Raw genomic sequence first — 22559 nt, forward strand, 5'->3', positions numbered from 1 at the left:
GGAACTAACTGTCACTAGGCTAGTTCTGGATGCAGGTGAACTACTCAAAGCCCAGGTGAGAAAATGATCAGTACAGAGGCAGGCCTGGGATTTTTCTAGTACTATAATTTATAGCCTCAATTCAAACATATTTTCCCCAACTTCTGCATAGTAGAACCATTTTCTGAGATTAAAACATGATCAATGAATAAATAACAAAAGAGGTCATAAAACATAATAAAACAACAGAATTAACTAGAGAAGATAAAGTCTAATTTAGGTTCTAATCTCTTTTGAATTCACTATGCTTCTCAAGTCACATGATTTGTGTGATAGTTTGTTTTTAAATAAGAGTCTCTGGGAGTCAAATTAATAGAGATTCAAATATTGGTTTTAATATTATTAGTTGTATAATTTGAACAAATAATTTAAACTCTTTAATTAAGCCAATCTTTTTACTAATATGCAAACACACACACACACACACAAGAACTCGCAGAGATTGTGCCAGTAAACACAGGGCCTGCACAGGTCTGGGCAAGATTACATATCAGCACTGATAGGGACATAGACACAAACCCCTCTCCTTAACCCAGAACCTATCTTCAATTGATAATTGTTTGCAAATGAAAAATTAGCTTTCTTTAATGGAGTCTTGATGGGTATACAAACTACTCTTGAGAACAGATCCTATGCCCAGCAGGAAATGGGAAACACAAAACTAAAATTCTTCTAATTACATTATTTTATTTAATTACATTTCAAATGTTGCACACCTTTCTGGTTCCCCCTCCCAGAGTTCTTCACCCCTTTCTCCCTCCCCTTTGCCTCTGAGAGTGTGACCTTCCTTCTTAACCTCGCCCCTCCGCCTCTAGCAGACCCTCACTCAGAGGCATCAAATCTTTACAGGATTAAGTGCATCCTCTCCCACTGAGAACAGACAAGGCAGTCCTCTGCTGCATACATGCTGGGGGCCACAGACCAGCCCATGCATGCTCTTTGGTTGGTGGCTTAGTCTCTGGGAGCTCTGAGGGGTTAGTTGATACTGTTGTTCCACAAAACAATCCAATGGGACTTTTGGAGGTATATATATATATATATCTCCCTACAAGTCTCCAGTGTATATTGTAGCTTCCTGTGTTGTGTTTTTAGAGTATTTCTTTCATGCTTGAAATGTGTGTTTCTCTGCATCTATATGTTTTTCTTGTGCTCAGTGTTTGGTTCTTTTGTTTTCTGGTTTGTTTCTTTTCATTTTATCTTATTTTATTAGAGAAAAATAGGATGTGGATTTGTGTGGATGGGAAGGGACCTGGGGTGGGGGAGGAGAAGAAAATTATATTCAGAATTTACTATATATAAAAATAAATATATTTTCAATTAAAAATGCTCTATAAGTTAGTGGCTTTCCCCCCCAGTAGTGCAAGCCACAAATCTTGGTTTCTTCAAGCTATAAATATCCTCAAACATATTTTGACTTTCGTGTTACCCTTAAGATCTTAAATAGCAGGGCGTCCACCTTTAGAAATAGGTAGGCTCATTGTTCTGAAGATTATTGCTGCTCCATTAAAACTTCTTGTCTAACTGATTTTCTTTATTTCCTTGTTCTTCTGATTTTCTTTTATATTTCTAGAGAAGTGTATAATTATTTCACACTCTTACGAGTTTCTATCTCTTTGTGTATATTCTTATATTTGGCAGCAAGAAATATTTAAATGTTTTTATAGAGCAGAGTTGCTGTCTATTTTTATAGTATTGTTTTCGAGTGACATTAATATTTAATTTAATGGATGAATTGCATTTCATGTGAAACACTTCAAGGCAGAGTTGACAAAATGACCCAAGTTTGTAGACTATTATTTTAGAAATTCAGTTTTGGTTACTGTCTTTTAGAAATGGGAATGTCTCTATGTTTATGATTGGCAAGGTCTCATATTGGCGTTTTCAATTCCAGATGACAGATATACAGAGACATAGAAAGCACAGCCATAACTTCTGCTTCTGCACTTTTTTCAGTTTGCAGAGAGTTCTATTAAGTTTTAGAGGCAAAAAGTAAAGTTGATTTTGTTATGTCAATATATTTTATTTGTATTGTTTTGTTTATCTTCTAGAGCACTTAAAGGAAAAGATTTTGTTTTTCTGTTAACCATTTAAAAATAATGAAGTTAGATAGATCAGGGATGTATTATCTGAATGCTGGACAGCAAGTTTCTATATAAAGGAGATCTTTTCATTAAGTAGCCAAGAAGACAGTGTGGTGCTGAAGAAATAGTCTTTTGAATTTTGCTATAATTTAGGGCACTTTCCTAGGCATAATTTGAATGTGCTAGAAACTTGGAAGAATTATTTTGTGAATATGAAAGGTTTGTGTTTTGAATGCTTGTTCTTCAGCATGTGGTGGTACATTGGTAAGGTTCTGGGAATTTGGAAGCTACGGTTGGCCATCTTTCTTTTCTCTTTCACATCTTCCCTGAGGACAATAGACTCTACTATTCTCTTCTGATGCCATGGCCTGTGCTCCTCTGCTCTTCCTGACCCGTCACTGTCAGTGGAGATTTTTGAAGCAGAATCTTTTCTTTTTAAAGTGACTTCTATCAAGCTTTCTGTTATAGTGATTAGAGGACACTGAAATCTTTAAAAGCTTCATTGCATCTATATGCTCTATCTATGAATCTTATCTATGTATCTATCATTTATCTATATCTATCTATCTATCTATCTATCTATCTATCTATCTATCTATCATCTGTCTATCATCTATCTATCTATCTATCTATCATCTGTCTATCATCTATCTATCTATCTATCTATCTGTCTGTCTATCTATCTATCTATCTATCTATCTATCATCTGTCTATCATCTATCTATCTATCTATCATCTGTCTATCATCTATCTATCTATCTATCTATCTATCTGTCTGTCTGTCTATCTATCTATCTATCTATCATCTGTCTATCATCTATCCATCTATCTATCATCTGTCTATCATCTATCTATCTATCATCTGTCTATCATCTATCTGTCTATCTATCTATCTATCTATCTATCATCTGTCTATCTATCTATCTATCTATCTATCTATCTATCTATCTTCTGTCTATCATCTATCTATCTATCTATCTATCATCTATCTATCTATCTATCATCTGTCTATCATCTATCTCTCTATCTCTCTATCTCTCTATCTCTCTATCTCTCTATCTCTCTATCTCTCTATCTATCTATCTATCTATCTATCTATCTATCTATCTATCTATCTATCATCTAATCAGCCTCTTACTGGAGAATTATTAATAACTCTTTAAAAGTTTCCAGGCTAGTTGGGTGTCTTAGAGTTTTCATTACTGTGAAAAGATATCATGACAACAACAACTCTTACGAAGGAGGGCATTTAATTGAGAATGACTTACAGTTCAGAGATTTAGTCCACTATTGTCATGGTGGAAAGCATGGTGGTTCACAGGCAGACAATGTTAGTCATGTAGCTTAGAGTTCTATGTCTGAAACTGCAGGCAGTAGGAAGAGAGAGTGACATTAGGCCTGGATTGAGCATTAGAAAATTCAAAGACCACCCCAGATAATATACTTCCTCTAGAAAGTTTATACCTATTCTAAGAAGACCATGCCTCCTAACAGTGTAGTTTCTTATGGGCCTATAGGGATCATTTTATTCAAACTACCACATTGAATATGCCGGCATATACCTCTATTTGGGAGCTTAAAGCATGATAATCATGAACTCAAGCCTGGTTCGTACTAACACCCCCCCCCCCAACACACACATATTGCAAACAGAAAAGAACCACAAAACACTAGAACAGCAATAAACAAAGAAACAAACGAAATGGGTTTTGGTGGCATGGTAAGTTACTGCATTTCTTTTCTTTTGTATAGAATTTTATTTTTATTTGTAGTGTATGAAATATATTCAATTCTAATTGAGGTAGTCATAGGTACCTTATGAATACAGTCATGAAATTAGTGAGTTCCCTAGTTAATAAATTCAGCATCAGATTAATTTCTTTCTTTAATTAAAGTGTTCTACTTCAAATGAGAATTTTTCTTGATAGAAATACATCACAGACTAGATGTTTTTCATTTAAATAAGCATTGAAGTAGCTAGAGTACAAATAACATTTTTCAAATATAAATGTGTATCAGTGAAAATAAAGGAGCATCATGTTAGTTTCTAAAATTTAGAGATAATTGTTATAAAATATTTCTTTATTCACAGAGACATATTAACAAGCTCATGAAATAAAGAGGGAAAGAATTCTATCACATCAGTTATGGGACCAAACTACACAGAATAAATAGAATGGTTTTTATGAAGATGGAAATAATTGGATAAAAGAGTTAAGAAATTCTTGTCTTTGTACTATAATAAATCAGTTCAAACCTTATGCATCAGATTAATGATAATGTAATTAACGGTCGGTGTGAGAAAATTTCAGATAATGCTGAAATTCTAATTTTAACTCAAGGAACAGAAGTACATGGCTGTTGAGTAGAAGAACATTTTCTTAATTAATGCAAAGTATGGAATTAAATTGTCTGTCTAGATTCTACTTTTTAAAAATCTATACAAACATTAACCTTCAAATGATTAGTTTTATGAACTTTTTGTCTCACAAATTCATACAGAAAATCTAATAACTAATTCAGTACCAGTGAAATGGGATTGAATAAATGGATCTTAATAGCTACAAATGTATGTTTTCCCCAAGGAAGAGTCATTCCGTCTTTGTCAGATAGAGTACATCTCAAGCAGCTATGGCATTGAAATGGAGATAAAAGTCACAAGACATGGAGAATAAAATGCCTGGGAAAGAAAAGTATAAATTCTGCCACAACATTATCAGCCTCCTCCTCCTGTGAACTGCAGCAACAAGGGAGGATCGTATTACTTTGTTGTTAGTAAAGGACAGCAGAACTATAAAACCCTGGTTCAGATTCTAATTCTATAAAACTCTGCAGGAACATTTCTCGTCACTGGTATAATTCAGTCTGTAGAAGCATGGCCACAACTATTAGGAACTTTTTTTCTCAGCTAAATTATTTCCCTGCTTGTTTAAATAGAAAACAAAACAAAAAAAATTAAAACAAAACCAAAGTTCTTTGAAACTATTCAATGGCAAAGCAGTTGGAAGAGAAATTCTCTTGTAGTGATAGGTACTTCTCCATTAGGGGCATTAGTTGATAGATTTCTTCCCTTAGTTGTTATAAATTGCCCCTTCCTTTTTTTTTTTTTACCGTGTCCATGCTAAAAATGATTTTCCCATAGACTTGTGAAGGCCAAACATTTAGCTCAATAAGCTTATAAATTTACATTAGGTAGGGCATTCTCTTCCTCTATTAGAGCTTCAAACCCTGATAAGTGAAATGGAATTTATATGTGCTCTTCTTGAGAGACAAATATATCTGTCTATTGAATTGCAATTTGCTGAAATTAGAAACTGCAAGCTTCATTTTCCAAGTCCTTTGTTTTTAATTACTCAATGACATTGAGAATATCTTCTTTCACTTTTATTTGATTGTTATAAATTCTGTCTGAGAGGTGATTTTTCTCAAGTTGAGAAAGTAGGGGTAAATAGCATTGGTAATTAGAAAACTGGGCTCCAATCCTAGCTTTGCTACTAGCTGATTTTTAGTACTCGTCAGTACATTTAACTTCCTTGGCTTAATTGTGTTCATTAGGAGAATAAAGGGGTTAGATAAAAAGACCTCTTTTGCCTTCATCTTCCGAGTTTGAACCTGCTGTGATCCTTTCTAGCACAAAGGCTACCTGTACTGTGATGTAGTAGATTCTTTGCAACCAATTTCTTACCATTTTACACTAGTGAGACTCATACAGAATATTTTTTTGTATTTAAGTCTTAAAAGCACAAATTGTATTTGTAAATATACCTGACAAATATATATTTATACCTAGGATCCTACAAGAATTCTATTTATGGGTTGAGATCTATCAATAGATAAAATACAAAAAGGATTATAGTTTACTGAAGGACACAGAACTGAAGGAGAAACCACAAACATAGAAGCAAAATATACAAGAATCAACCATAACAAAGAAACTCAATATATTAATATGTATAAATGCAATGGAGAAAAGAAAATGCAGCGAGATTGTGGGGGAGAATCTTACTAAATGTGATGAATAGAAAGGCATTTATGAAGAGTAGAGAATACAGACTTGATGGAAGTGTTTGAGCTGAATAAATTGGTTTTGGAGAAAGAACATTACTAACAGAAGTAAAGTTAGGTCCTGGTGTGGAAGTGGCTTTGATTTTATTCAAAGACAGTGCAAGTGGGTCAGTATGAGTAAAAGAAGATGACAAAATTTGAAAACATGAATGGTTTATTACATTAGAGACCTGTAAGTTAAGCCTTCCTTGGTTTATATCCTTTGGTAGAGATACTAAATACTAGTTGTGGGTTGGGCTGTGGCTTTTAACAGTGGAATAGAAGTAACTTGATCCAAACAGCTGCTGTTGAAAGTCCTTTTGACTTCCCAGGGTGCTCTACCACCACCATAGGACAATCCAAGGCTAGATGAAAGGGGAATGAAATACTGCATTGAATAAAGATGATATCGAGGTCAAGCCATAGACCACTGATAGGAGACCCATAGAGTAGATACTCACAGAGGATTGTCTAGTGGTAGGTTGGAGATTTTTCTTCCTCTTCCCTCTTACAGTTAAGATACAAGGCCCTTGCATCTGACTTAAACACACCACCACACCACCACTGAGCTACACCTTCCTGTCCAAGTTTTTTTTGTTTTTGTTTTTAAATAAGAACTGATGTGGGATAGGAGAGATTGGTGACAAGTCACATGACATCTTCTTAGGCACTGGAAACATTTTAGTTTTTATTCTGGGTAGAATAACAGTGTTGCCATTGTCTTGTTACAGAAACAGAGACAAACACGTTTTCTACAATGTGGGAACTTTCTCAATAACAATAGATTCACAAAATAAGTTGATTTTCTTTCTTTCTATTTATTCTTCTGTCACACAGTACAGCCTGACCTCCACTCCTTTCTGTCTTGCTCTTCACCACTCCTCTACCCTAGATTCACTGCTCCTCTGTTTTCCTTCAGAAAAGAGCAGGCCTCCCAGAGATATCAACCGTCTAAGGCTCTGGGCTATCCAGCCTCTTGTTCTTGGTCATCCAGGCAGTGTCCACCATGGGATTCCTCTCATGGTGTGGGCTTCAAGTTAGACCAGTTATTAGTTGTACACTCCCAAAAGCTCTGAGTCACCATTGCCCCAGCATATCCTGCAGGTAAGATAGGTTGTGGGTCGAAGGTTTTGTGTCTGAATTGGTGTCCCATTCCTACCCCTGGACATTTTGCCTAGTTACTGAAGATGGCCCATTGAGGCTCTATATCTTCCATAACTATGAGTCTTTTATTTCAATAGCAGCAATTCAGGAATGTAATCCTTCCTGACTACCTGATAATCCGGAAGCAACAAATGATGGTTCTTTTATTACAATCTTAAAATACTAATAATGAGTCTCAGATCACATATCACACAGAGCACAGTAAATGGATCTATTGTACTGTGTCCTGCCCTTCCACTGGAGCACCACCAACACGGTACCAGGAGGAAGGCAGGATAGAGCCGAAATGGGGTTCTACAGCTGATGTCTTCCTACGCTGGACCAGAAGAGGAACCGCGGAGTCTGGGAAGAATTCTGTGGTTCCGGGTCTCCTCTCTGAGTACCTAGGCACATGGGTTTGCAGGGCATAAGAGACTTCCACGGCCTATGTTTTCTCTCCTGCATCTGTGCACCAGGTAGAGAAGGGAGGCAGAGCCCAGGATGAGAGGAATTTGGCCTGATTAGGAGTGAGGGCGGAGAGTACCCAAGGGGCTGGAAGGGAGAAAGCTTTCCTCAGGAATCTTAGGTGAGGCACTTTAGTCAAAGGCCTTCTCCATGGTGATCCTTAATGAAGCAGCTCTCTGAAACAATCCTTGCTTCTTCCCAATGGTTTATTTGATGGTGGATATAAATGCATATGTTTTTTTAAATACCTTCTGCAGGAAGAAGTTTCCAGGAAGAAAAGTTCATTGGCTTAAGGTTCAGGGCTATCTAGATACCTCATTAGCATGGAGAAGAATTCCTGGTGCCCTGTTTCATAACTCTGATTTACCCTAAGTGGAGTGTCCTGCTTTCAAGTTCAAGAGCAGTTATATAGACAGGTAGGGAGTGGCTGCACTCCTGTTGGTCTCAGACCTCTGAGATTCCTGGAGTCTGAGCTCATTCAACATTGCCAGTTCTTAGATCTGTATGGTAACATGATCCCACATGGTCTACATGGATCTATCTCTATAATTTACAGAATGAGCGAAACGCAAAGAGACTGCTGCAGGGTTTAAGAGGTTTCAGAAGTTGGACTGAGAGAACCGAAAACAGAGTCTGAACTGCTAAGAAAATGAATTCTGAAAAAGCTTCTGTGTTGAAGATGCTGCTGCAGAGAACAGGTCCTGAGAGTGTCAGGATGCAGAACAGATATGCCGTTCAGCTTCAGAGACGGGAATGCAGAAAAGGGTCATAGCTTGAACAGTGGTTATAGATTTAGATGGGCAAACATGTGGATGTGGGTGGACAGACAGGCTACAACAACAGTAAGGGTTGTAGGAGAGCTGAGGCTCAAGGGACAGTTTAGAGTTCTCTGCCTGGTGGTCTCTATAGCACGTACTAGGTATCACGTGGTAGGCTGATGGGACGCTGTTGTGTTTCAGTGTTTTGGTCCATTACATTAATGGTCCAGGTAAAGGAATTATATACATTCCTTGGTCTGGCCTATTTTCCCTGTTGTGATTGCTCACATATATGTCTGCAATCTTAATTTACCTTTATACATTTATAGGCTGGCTCTCTTTTACTTCTAAAATTAAGTCATGTATCAGTCTTTGCTGCATGCGTGGTGCCAGATAGATAGTGTTGTTGGTTTGCCCACCCTGGAGTGTTCATTCTAGCTGTTGTATAAATGGCTACATTTTAATTTTCCCCTGCCTCATCCTTATTCTTAACTGTGGCGTACAAAGGAGGGACTGGCACTTTATTTGACACGTGCACTCAATCATAGCCTTTGTTCATCTAATTTAGACTCAGGCAGACTTTGCTTGTGGATATAAACATTCACTCTAGCCTTTCATCTTTCTTTGAGAGAATTATTTCCATAACCCTTTGTTCAAGCATGACTTCTTTATGTCAATCAGTTTTGACAGTCTTACGTAGATTTTTGCATTTAAGAGAGTTAGCAACTTTCCATGGGGGTTATAAATTTAATTCATATTATGAAGGAACATTGAGTACAGTAGAACATAAGACATCTTAATATTGTTTTATAATTTATAATCCTTGAAATTAAAGCAGCTTGGTGAGATGGCTTTTAATACTTTAGAATTTATTATATTTTGATGACTCTAAGAACCAAACCTCCTATGACACTTAGTAAAATATCTCGCACACAGTAATGTTCACATGCAGAGAATTCAGTCTATGGTTCTCTTTTCTCCTCCAAAGGTTTACTGAAAACAGCAACTGTGGCTGAAAGGAACAATAATTTATGTTGTTTCAAATATGAATGACCATGACCAGGTAACAGATTCAATTGACCCTGAACCTGTGTTCTTCTCCAGAAGAGAGTACATGAATTTTAGTGCACTAAGGATGAAATCATTAATTAACGTTGTCAATAAGGATAGAAGCATTAGGCAGGTGGGCTGTAGAAACATGGAGAAGCCTTTCCAAAGGTTTCCCATGTATTTTATAGCAGTGGTTTTAGGGTTAGTAGAGGCTAGGGGTAGATTAAGCATAATGATGCATTTTGAGATGTTAATTAATAGCCATGAGAATGCTAGTTTATTTTTAAAGGTTAAACTGAATAGCTATTTATGTAAAAGTGGTAAGAGAGCCCAAGATAATCTGGTTTTTCTCTTCAAGTCTCCACCTTTCCATGGTCAATCACCATGTCCTTCTTTTCAAATCAAATATTCTTTAGGATCTGGTTCTCTATTTTATTTTATCATTTTATTTTATTTTATTTTATTTTATTTTATTTTATTTTATTTTATTTTATTTTTTGAGACAGAATCTTGCTATGTAGCCCAGGTTGATCTTAAACATGGGATCTTCTTCTTCTCAGACTACTCTTATAGGCACACATCACAAAGACTAGCTGTAGGAGCCTTATTTAAATGTCCCTCCCCCTTTCTTGAGAACTTTAAATTCACACAAGCTCACAGAAATAGATTACACACACACACACATACACACACTTTCTGTTTAGGCACTGTCAAGTGTTGTAAAACAAAGACGGTTACATATTAGGGCGTTTTAGAAAAGGACCTTAATCAATTAGAAATTCATCATTTCTGACATAGAAGGTTGGAACGGGAAAGATTAGCATGGGCATAGTGTCCTCCTGACTGCTAGAACCCCACTCCTTGTACTTCTCTGTACCGCCATCTTTTGTCAATGTTCTCTTTTTGTACTTCATAAAGTAGTTCCAAAATTCTTTTCATTTCTTGCTCTTCACCCCACATTGTTCTTAACTTTCACTCCCTGATGTGAAGAACAAAGGGAAAGATAATACTATGTGTGCAATGAGAGGCAAGTTTGTGGTTTGTTGTTGACCATATATTTGACACACAAAAGCATTTTTTATTTAGATCAGCAAATATAAGGACTCTGACCATTATGAATTATGCTAGAAAAAGTGGGAAAAGACAATAATGAGCTCCAGGATTTGAATGTCCAACTAAAATAGTGTGTAAATGACTTGATAGGCTCTTTGCTCTGAAAAAATTCCCTATTTCCCATGCATACAAGTCTGAGATGGCTGGAAAGTAAATCCAGAGTATTTCTCTATTGGCACCTGAGTTAAAATCCAAACTTAATTCCCAACCTTGCAGTGTATCTGCTGGTAAAATGAAGGCATTGGCTAGGAAGGAATGAGAAATGAAAACATAAATGTGCTCATTTCAGAAAATCCTGATGAGAAAAAGGGCACTGGATTTCTTAATTCTGGTCTTTGCCAGCAGAGAATTGCTCCATCAGAGGAGATCAACGGGGATTTGCCAGAGCAAACGCTAATAGCCTTTTTTGAAGCAGGTGACTTTTACAACCCTGCTGATTTAACTCCAAACAAGCCGACAATCACTTTGGCTCCTAAGCTGTAAATAGGTTCCAGTCTTAAATAGTGGGGTTTATATACAGAATGAGTAGCTGCTCCCTCTCAAAATTCACAAGGAAGCTGTCTTAGCTACTTTTCTACTATCCTGACAAAATTCCATGACCAAGGCAACTCATAAAAGAAGGCATTATATTTGGGGATCATAGTTTTAGGAAATAGTAGAGTTTATTACCATCATAACGGGGCCATGGTGCCAGTCATACAAGTATTATCTGTAACAATAACAGAGTGCTTACATTGGCAAAGAGACAGAGGTAGAGAGGCAAAGGCAGAGGCAGACAGACAGAGAGGCAGAGAAGCAGGGGCAGGGGCAGGGGCAGGGGCAGGGGCAGGGGCAGGGGCAGGGGCAGGGGGAGGGCAAGGGGCAGAGGCACAGGCAATTGGGAATGCATAGACTTTTGACACCTCAAAGTCAACCCCCTAGAGACACACTTCATCCAACAAGCCCAAACTTTTTAGTACTTTCTAAACAGTTCTACTAACTGGGGACAAACTAATCAAACACAGTAGCCCATGGGAGGTGGGAAGCATTCTAACTCAAATCACCGCAGAAGCTAATCAATATGTGTTGTATAGTGTCTAGGAAGAGATTGGGTTAGATGATTAGACCCTTTATTAAGAGGCAGCAGCAGAGGTGATCTCCCCTCCCAGCTCGCACTCTGTTCCCTTGGCCCGGGCCGGAGATCATAGTGGGACGCCCTCCGGAACAGGGACCCACACATGGTTACTTCATAAACACACTGTTAAGTGTTAAATTACACACACACGCACACACACACACACACACACACACACGTGTTCCTACAGATGAAAATCTGGAGAATATATGTGACAATGGATGTTTGGGGTGTGTGGTGGTGATGGAAGCAAAGTGAAGTTGGATAATACAATATCAGCCTATAAAATATTGACTTTGGATTTTGTATAAAAGCTGAGAGGGCTGAAACAGTCTATAATAATTTTTTTGTTAGATGAAACAGACAAAAATGTGGTCTTCATAAAAATAAGTTCAAATGGAGAAACTATCTTAAAATACTATAGAGGAAGGGATAGAAAAACTTACTTCTATGATATAGTATGATATGATATGGCACATACAAGATAGCACCATTAGTAATCAGATAGTACTAATTAAGTGCTTGTAAAAGAGAAACTTCATCAGGTACCAAGATATCACAAAAATAGACTACAATTGAAATTGAACTTGGCATACCTCTCACACCTGATCAGTCTTTTTTTTTTTTAATAGCACATTGTATGGCCGGCCCAGGGATAGCACCATCTACAATGGGCTGGACCCTCCCGCATAAATCACCAATTAAGAAAAATGCTCTGCAGGCTGATCTTCTGGGGAGAATTTCTAGTTCAGGCTTCCTTTTCTCAGATGACTCAAGCTTGTGGCAAGTTGACATAAAACTGGTCACCACATTATGTAAGATCTGCTTGGTTAACCTTGGAGGGTTCATAGGACAGATATATTTCTATTTTTGTTAGGAATACATTTTTTGAGGTAATGCTAGGAATTATAGGGTAGGTACGTGTGGTACTTGGAAATCTAAAGCAGGTTGACAGTAGGTTCCAGGCCAATGCATAAGACGAATAAACATACTCAACAACTGAATGAATATATATATATATATTTATATATATAGTTATATATATAGTTATATATATAGTTATATATATAGTTATATATATTATATATATTTAATGCCATATATATATATATATATATATATATATATATATATATATATCCAATGACATTCAGGTTCATTATGGTTAGAAAGGAGTTGGAGCCACTGTAATGGCTTCTACCTTGTGAAATAGTAAATCAAACAGTAGTAGTTGAAGGAAAAATATTAATCCTACTAAGACCTGAGGTATACAAAAGTAGTAATGTTATTATTGCACTTGTCTTTAATTTGTCTACTTATGCAAGAAAGAAGAGATAGGCTGTGGAATATGTATTAACATAGACTTGTTATGTTATTATGTATTAATATAGACTTATAGCAAAGAGTGAATCACATTGCTACCATTTTTTTAAAACCAGATATAGTTTGTAATGGGAGAAAATTAAAAGAAAAGCCTTGACATGATATGCAGCTATTGATTTGGAAAATTTTTCATTTTCCCCATCTTTGCTGGTAAGGATCAGAATAAGCCATTTGTTTTAATTTGGCAACACCAATAATATATCTTAATTAAACCACCTCAGAGACACAAGACATCCTATACTAGGTCATAATTTAGTTCCTAGGAACTTTAGTTTGTTTGCCTCTGAATGACATCACACTGGTCAATTAATTGATTCTTAGACCTAGTGAACAAGAAGTAGCAATTACTCTAGCCTTCTTAGTAGTCGGTTTGCATTGCAGAAGGGAGAAGATAAACCCAACCAAAAATTCACAGCCTTCTCTATTAACAAAAGTTCTAGAACCCAGTGGCATAGAACTTATGTAGGTATCTTTTGTAAGTTTCTGGAAAATTTGTTCCATTAGCTCATTCTTAACACCAGGAAAGAGGCACAGTATCATGAATTTGGATTTCTGAGAAGTCAAATTTATGTTTTAAAATAAAGTTTTATTTTACTTTATGCATATAGGTGTTTTGCCTGCATGTATTCCTTCCTATCACATGCATGCCTGGTGCCCAACAGAGGCTAGAAAAGGTTATTGGATATCCTGGAGCTGGAGTTATAGACAGTTATCACATTTTGGGTGTTTGAAATCAAATCTAGATTGAAGACCTGCAAGTGCTTTTAATCATTGAGCCATCAAGAACATATATATTCTTCATTTTAGTATGATATTCTCTCTCACTTAATAAGCCACCTAAAAGCTTCCAGTCTTGAGTAGGTCACTAATTAGAAAATATTCAAAAGCAGGTACATGCTTCAACGATAGTTAATATGCCATTTTATTAAACTAGATGATGTTTGAAGTGCTAATGGTAGGACCTTCCACTGGGTCATTGCATAGACCTTTCCATTGTCTGCAGATATTATCCTTATGAGAAGCTGTACTGCATTTGTTGCTAGTCTTATTTTTTGGTTTGTTTGTTTGCTTGTTTGTTTTTTGAGACAGGGTTTCTCTGAATAGCCCTGGCTGTCTTAGAACTCACTCTGTAGACCAGGCTGGCCTCGAACTCAGAAATCTGCCTGCCTCTGCCTCCCAAGTGCTGGGATTAAAGGCGTACACCACCACTGACCAGCTGGTTGCTAGTCTTATTAGAGACTATTCAACCATGGACCATTGAGTTACCATGTATCATATGCTACCTATCTAACTCACCGAGCAGCACTCCATTATCCAAATAAAATAGTATTTATGTGACTCAGTTTGATAGGGTCCCTCAAAGCACAAATCACATGAAGCAATGGCCTTAATGAATGCTTTTTGCCTGCATGCTTTCTATACCAGGCCTTAGATCGTCCAGCCTGCACCTATGGCCTCAGGAATGGTACTGCAGAGCCAAGTGACACATGAAGTCAATACTGGAATCAAGAGGTAGATTTGAGGGTACCATCATCATAACCTCATATGCACTTGCAAAGCATCATGCTTCCTGTTTCAGTGACATTGTTCCCTCTTGGTGTATACATTTCATTCCAATGTAAATATTGCCTTTACCAGGGGATGCTGCAATGACTATATTGGTGAGATATAAAAGGTGGCACTCTGCCAATTTGGGCATTTTATGTGTCAGAATAAGCAGACATTTACTATACCAATTGGGTGAAAAAAAAAACAGGCTATTCCTTTCTGTAGAAGTAAGAGAAAGTAGTATGTTTGGAACAGAGGAGATACATCAGAATGATTAAAGTCAGCAGAAAAGTGCAACTCAACTGAAATTGGAAAAGTCATGGTCCAAAGCCTTCTGGGAGGCAAGTTTGGGTCACCCTCTCAGGTATGAAATTCAAACCAGCTGAGGGCAAAGGAAATACAAAACAGAGAATAGAAAAACAAAGTTATAGAAATGTTAGCTATGGCTATTAACTAGTTATGAAAATAAGAGTTGCAATTTTTGTATTTTTGGGTTTTTTTGGTGTGTTTTTTGAGTGTTTATGTCACAAGTATCTTGTTATTTTCTCTTTTGTTAACAACTTGTCCACTAAAAATGCTAAGTATTTAAGTTATAGTAAATCAAGAAGAAAGACTGACTTTATTTAGAGATTATCTACAGCTTACGGAGTTGTATACCATTTGTTGCCAGTTTGACAAAGGTTAGAGCATGGTGGCTAATTGCATCTATTAACTTGGCTATAATTAGGTGACCAGTTCTTCAGACAAGCATGATTTTCTATATTTTTATGAAAGCATTTTAAGGTGTAGTTTATACTCCAATCTGTAGATTCAGTAATGTAGATTGCTTCTAATAATAACTGAATGGACTTCAGTTATTCAATTGAAGGCTATCGTGGAAAAAGTTTAAGGTTATCTGAAAATGAGCCAATTTTACCTCTGGACTGCTATAGGCTTCGAGATAGCAATATTAGCTTTTGCTGGGGGTCTCGATGCTGCTGTCATACCTTTAAGATTTCATACTTGCTAGGCCTAATGGTCTCATAAATGTATTCTTTAGCTCAATCTTCATTTACTTGGAGAATATTAATACAGCAGGCAATGTTGGCCAAAATAGAGAATTCAAGATTTTATCTAAACATCTCACCAAGTTTTGGCTCTTTGTCTTGGTATTGTAGCTTTTGTATTTTACCTTATGCATTTTTTCAAATAAAATAAAATAAAGTAAAATTAAAATAAAGATAGTGCCACTTTAAAAATAAAGAACTGAAGACTTCAGTAACTAACCAAATTTCTAATGACACTATAAATATTAAACACTAACTTCAGAATTGACATCTGTGTTCCGAGAGCATAAATATCACAATAGATTTCCCCAGGGTCCTGCTGAATTAAACTCATCATTTATGACATGGGAAAGCTTGTTGCTTATGATCAGGTACCATAATCACACCTAAACAAAGAATTACTTAAAGTTGTTTAAAATGCATATAATACACATTTGGGAAAATACCACCTTCTATATTTAATGTATGATATTAATTGATTTTTATTAAAATTTAAGTACTTTGACATTATATTTGTGGATTTTTATGAAGAAAATTTAATTTTATGGTAAAATTATGGTTTAAAACACTTTTAGTTTTAAAGGGGCTTCTTAATGTTTGGGATTGCTGGGCATGTGGCTCAGACTTAGCATCATCCTGAGCTACAGTGTAAGATCCTATTTTCAAAAAAAAAAAATTTAAAATAATTAGAATCAATTGAGAAATCTTTGAAAACAAAACCTAGGAAGGTTAAAATGTAGTTTTATTGGCTGATTGATTTGACAATATATTGTCTGGGCATCTTGGGTTTAGGATGAGTCAGGTGGGGATAATCACTGATGATTTTGTTCCAAGCATGGATTTATTGTCTGCTTTGGTCTGAGAATGCCTTTTGGTTTTTTCTACACTCCAGTATTAATAGAATGCACTTAGGGAGGGCTTTTATCTGTAACTTCCTCAAAGACCCTTTGGAAAATGATTGATTGGCATTTGGCAGACATCTTTATTGTGCCAAAGTTTTATGGTCTTTTAGCTTTGTCACTGGGGGAAAAATTTAAACTATGCATTTGTGTACTGGTCCCAAAGGTAACAACGAGAAGGTTAAATACAACCGGCTTTCTGAAATCAGTCACAGCCATAAATATGCTATTGACCATATGTTGGACGACCCTCTAAGGTTTCAGAGGATGAAGAGTGAACTCAATACTTTCATTAAATGCAGAATTTCTTCAACTCAAGACCAATGGCTTCCAAAAGATGCTAAAAATGACAGGTTCAGATGCAGTAACCATCAGTACAATGGAGATGTGACCACTACAATCCAGTTAGAAAACTGTCATGTAAGTGGCATGATATCACTATCAAGATCACCTTCATCTACACAGCAGGATGCTGCTGCAAACATTTTTGTCATTACTATAGGTCATCCTGCTGTTTAAAACACATTCTGGTTGATAATGTGACTGCCAGGTGTCCTTTCATATGTCTAAATTTCAGCAGTATTTGGACATGTTTTCTACAAACCATGAAAGGTATCAACACCATTAGATATGGTTCAGTTCTTTCCCATCCCTAATTATCAACCCAAATTTTACTCCCAGGGTTTTGCATCTGATTGGCTTACGTCCTAACTTTTTAGCTGCTGATTTTCACTAGCCAAAGCTGGTTTTCTTTCTCATTTACCTGACTGTCCTGTCTTAGTGCCTGAGAACTAACTTTAAGATGCTGTCAGATCAGTATAAGAGAACCACAAAATATTCCTTAAGGATTCTTGATATTTTCCATTGGCATATCTAAGTACCTAAAACAGTGCTTATTCATTTGAACAAATTTTTGAATAAATGACTGGATATGAATGGACCAGAAGCCTGTGGACATTGGCCAAAATCTCACTTTTGAGCAATACAAACAAAACAGACATCAGGGACAATTTCTTGCAAGAAAATATTGGGCTTTCTAATCACTGTACTAAATACATTTCAGAGTCTGTTTAAAAAGTTTTGATTTTAATATTTGCTCTCTCTGAAACTCTGGTAGACTCTGTGTGTATATGTGTGTGTGTGTGTGTGTGTGTGTGTGTGTGTGTGTGTGAGAGAGAGAGAGAGAGAGAGAGAGAGAGAGAGAGAGAGAATGCGTACACAAGTTTATGTGCATGTGTGTGTGCTGGGTACATGTGTACATGAAAGATAGAAATCAACATATGGTACTCCCTTTGATAACTATCTCCATTATTTTTATTGAGTCAGGATGTCTTACTGAGCCTTAAACTCAGCAATCAGCCAAACAATACTGACTGGTCAGAAGGAACCAATATGATCCAATCTTTACCTCCCCAGTATCAGGATCATAGATAAGTATTGCTACACCTTGGTTTTTGCATGAATACTTGGTATTTGAACTCAGGTCTTCATACTTTCAGGGCAGGAAGTTTGCCAAATGGGTTTTCTCATTATCCCTTACTTAGACATTTAATTGTCATTGTAGTTATACTAAGAAGTAATATCTTGGGTGCTGGAAAGAAGGCGAAGAGGTTAAAAGGAAATACTTCTCTTGCAGATGACCCAGGTTTGGATTCAAGAACAAAACGGGCAGTTCCCAGCTTCCTGCCATTCCAGATGCAGATGTATTCAATAGCTCTGAATCCTTCTGGACACCTGTACTCGTATACGCATTCTCCCTCCATATAACTTTTAAAAAAGAAGTGGGCCTTTATCCTTGTTTGTGATGGTCGCTTCCAGTCTGATCTTACAGCTATGTAACTCCAACATGCTTCACAATATTTAGTATCTTTGCTAGAATTCACATTTTCATACGAAAGTGTTTAAAATGTTAGATTACTTATCATAGAGAACAAAACGACATGCTTTTGAATCAAAGAGAAGAAGAGACAGTGGACGGCATAGGGACATGAAAGGCAACAAAGAAGTTAGTTTGCCATGCTTGGGTGCTGACTGGATCTCTACATCCTCAAGGAGAGCTTCAAAGATCCCAGCTTCAAAGCACCTGACTCTTAACACTGAGCACTCTGTCTGGCATCATCTGGCAGGGTTTTGAAAGGATCACGTTCTGTCTGAGTTGTGATAAAACTTCATAAAATTTATGTGTTTCCTGCAGCTTATAATTTGTATACTTACTTCATCTTTGCCTTCATTTGTTGTTATGTCTCAGCTGTTGTTGTATGCATTTAGAGGATCATGTGCTATATATTTTCCTGCTAGAGACTGTTTGGATTACTTTCAGGTCTATGAAGTACATTATGATCCTGAGGAAGAGACATAGACAACAGAAAGAGGAAGTTTTTGCAGGTATGCACTGTAAGTTCATTGCCAATGAGCATCGGGCAAGCACAGTTCTATGCTAAGAATTTCTGGGTGGCTGGATTTTATTCTATTCTACCATAATGTTCTTAACTGACTGAAGGGGAGATAGGAATGAAAATAAGAAAGGGAATGGGCCAGATATGCAGGACTACATCTGCTGGGAACAGAAGGGAAAAAAGTAAACAGGTGAAGATCAGATTTTTTTTTTTAAAGACAAGAACCTTAATGTTATAACTGTTGGCATTGTTTCTCTGGGAATTTTATATTAATGTGTATCTCAAGAGTGACATTTTCCTAGATACCTTTGTGTGAATCTAAGGTAATTTGCTTAATTGTATATCTCTATTGATTAAATATTTGTATTTATATATGTATATATACATAATATATATGTATATATGTGCATATGTGTGCAAATAAATGGCTTCTATAAAACTTGCCTTTGATAGAAGTAAGTTTAAATTGTTCTTTTTACTACAAACCAATAAAGCTGTGCCTGAAATGTGGGAGCTGGAATTCGATAAGGTTGGGTAAGGCTACTTATTTTGTGAGGCTGTCTTGGGTGAAGGCTTCATTGTAGAGGGCAGTGAATACGCCACCACTGTGCTTTCTGGGCCAGGACTGTCTAGACTCATAGGGTTAGTTATGCAATTAAGATATTTTAGGCGATTTTTTCTCCCACATACACATCAAATTAATATCCCTGGGGGGAAATGTTATCCTATAGAGTAGTAGTCTTGGCCCTTGTGTGAAACTTTATTGCTTCCAAGCAAAATTAATATAAAATTTGGTTTGGACGAGAACAATCTCTCTGTATTTTACATTGTGCATCTCTTCGGTCAACTGTAAACATGACTGTGTGAAGTTCATTGTAAATCACTGTTCAAAAACTCTTTGCTCCTTTGATGAAATCTCTAGGTCCCAAGTAGAAGACAAGCTTGAATTACCTTACACACATTAGCGCAGCACATGTAGCTCTGAACAGAAAAGAAGAAAGTTAAATTTCAATTTTCTTTTTACGCTTTGTATTTCTGTTGTGCTACCAGGCAATAATATCACAGTTACCTAATGCTTCCACTGTAGGAGAACTGAGACCACAGCATGCTGTCTAAAGTGATTTATGATCTTCCAATGCTTATGTAATGTCAGGTTTCAGTTTGGGATCACACTATTAAAACGTGTCAAACAATTTTAAAAATACTCTAACAGTTGACTACACCTGTTTCCACTTTGCAAATCCTTTCAAGTTCGTGGCACTTTGATCGGAAAGGAAATATTTAACTCATGTCTTTCTTTTTCAATATAAAAATTGAAGTTTTTGTCTTATTGTGATTTTCTGTGTGATACATTAACATTTTCAGGGTCATAAATGGTTAAAATTGGTGATTTTTCTTTTATTAGATTATTTGTAAAGAGAGTTTTTAGAGTTCTGTTTGGATTATATCCAAGAAAGTAAGCAAACCCAAGTGTGGTAAAACTAAGTTCTGTTACCCTTATGAATCAAATGAATCAAATAGTTTAACACTTAATTAAAATATTTTGGGTATACAGTTTTAAATTTAACAAATGGACACACATATATTCAAGTGCCATTTTTGATTTGAGACAATATAATGTCATAGCTCAGGATTTTTGGAACTCATTAAGTAGCCCAGGCTAACCTTGAACCCAAAGTAGTGTTGGCTCAGCCTCCCAAGTACTGGGGTAATAGTCGTGAGTCACTACACAAGATTGCATGCTTGGCTTGCATTTAATTTTTTATGAGAATGATAAAAGCATAACAAAGGTAAAATATTTTTATTTAGCACTTTAATTGGCCCAATTACTTTGCTGCTTTAAGCAGCGTCACACCCTGTTATCATGAGACTTTCACACGGCCGAATTTTCATTACTTTTCACCTCATTAATTCATTAATTTTCACCTGACTCCTTCTCTGTATATTTATTCATAATATGGTGAAATTGTTCCGGTTATTTTCATTGTCCTTTGTACATGAATTGGAGAAACTTTATATTTCATCTAAAAGAATTTAGGGAGCCAAAATTAAGCTGTAAAACTAATGAAAATATTAATGTTTCTAGGAAAAGGCTATGATGCTTTTAGTAGATTAAAATAGTTTTGGTCTGAAGGGCTGCCACCTCAGTAGGTAAACTGTTAGCTGTACAATCAAAAGGACTTGGGTTTTAATATCCAGAACATATATGTATATGTGCATGTGTATGTGTATGTATATGTATATGCCAGAGTGCACATTTGTATTACCACCACCGAGAGTCTGAGGCAGGTGGATCCCAAGGGCATGTTGGTCAGTCATTTCAGCTGAAACAGTTAGCTCAGGGTTCTGTGAGAAACCCTGCCACAAAAATAAAATGGAGAGCCATAAAGGAAGACAACCAGAAATTGGTCTCTGACTTTCTCCCTATCCCAGCTGAGCACCTCTCCAATAAGTACAAACACAATTTCATTCATATAACTGACAAGATTAGCAAGATTTAATTAGAGAATACTAGTTTCCAAATAGTCTGGTTTTGCACCCAACCATTGGAGTAAGCACAGGTACCCCCAATGGAGGAGTTAGGGAGTGGACTGAAGGAGCTGAAGGTATTTGAACCCCTTAGGAACAACAGTATGAACCAACCAGACCCCCCAGAGCTCCCAGGGACTAAACCACCAACCAAGGAGTACACATGGAGGGACCCATGACTCCAGCTGCTTATGTAGCAAAGGATGACCTTATCTGGCATCAATGAGAAAAGGGGCTCTTTGTCCTGTGAAGGCTCAATGCCCCAGTGTAGGGGAACATCAGAATGGTGATGTGAGAATGAGTGGGTGGGTGCGGGGGGGAGCACCCTCATAGAAGCAGGCAGAAATGGGATGGGGTTTGCAGAGGACAAACTGGGAAAAGGGATAAAATTTGAATGGTAAATAAATAAAATATCCAATAAAATATTAATCAATAAATATTATCTTTTGTAATCCACTATGAAATTTCAATATGGGATTTAATAATGTCCAATAAGTTATTAAAATTATTAAAATAATTCTGAAATATGCATTTGAAAATCCATCATAGAAACCAATGATAAGTATACAATTATTATATTAAAAGTAATTATTAAAATGTTCTAGGCATCTTCCTAACATATTAAAATAGTGTGTTACTTAGGTGACTTTAAAAATTAAAGATATTTGACTCTAGTAAGGTCAGTAAAAGGAGAAAAGGAAAACATGCTTGGCAATTCTCACTAGAATGAGTACCACGTTAAGGCAGACATCAGTACCTGCAGATGGAGCAGGCAGACACTCATTAGGGAAGACTTCTGTGCTGATTTTGTGAGCTGTGTCTATTGTTAAAGAGAATTTTGGCTCTGGATGAAATCTGTATGCACAAGCTGTGGTTGATTGTGCTTCCTAAGACAGGTAGTGAACCATGTGGGGATGTGTGAACAAATAAATTTTGGCATTTATGTAAAAT

This window comes from Grammomys surdaster, unplaced genomic scaffold, assembly GCF_004785775.1.
Source record: "Grammomys surdaster isolate TR1022 unplaced genomic scaffold, NIH_TR_1.0 126679, whole genome shotgun sequence".
Lineage (NCBI taxonomy): Eukaryota > Metazoa > Chordata > Mammalia > Rodentia > Muridae > Grammomys > Grammomys surdaster.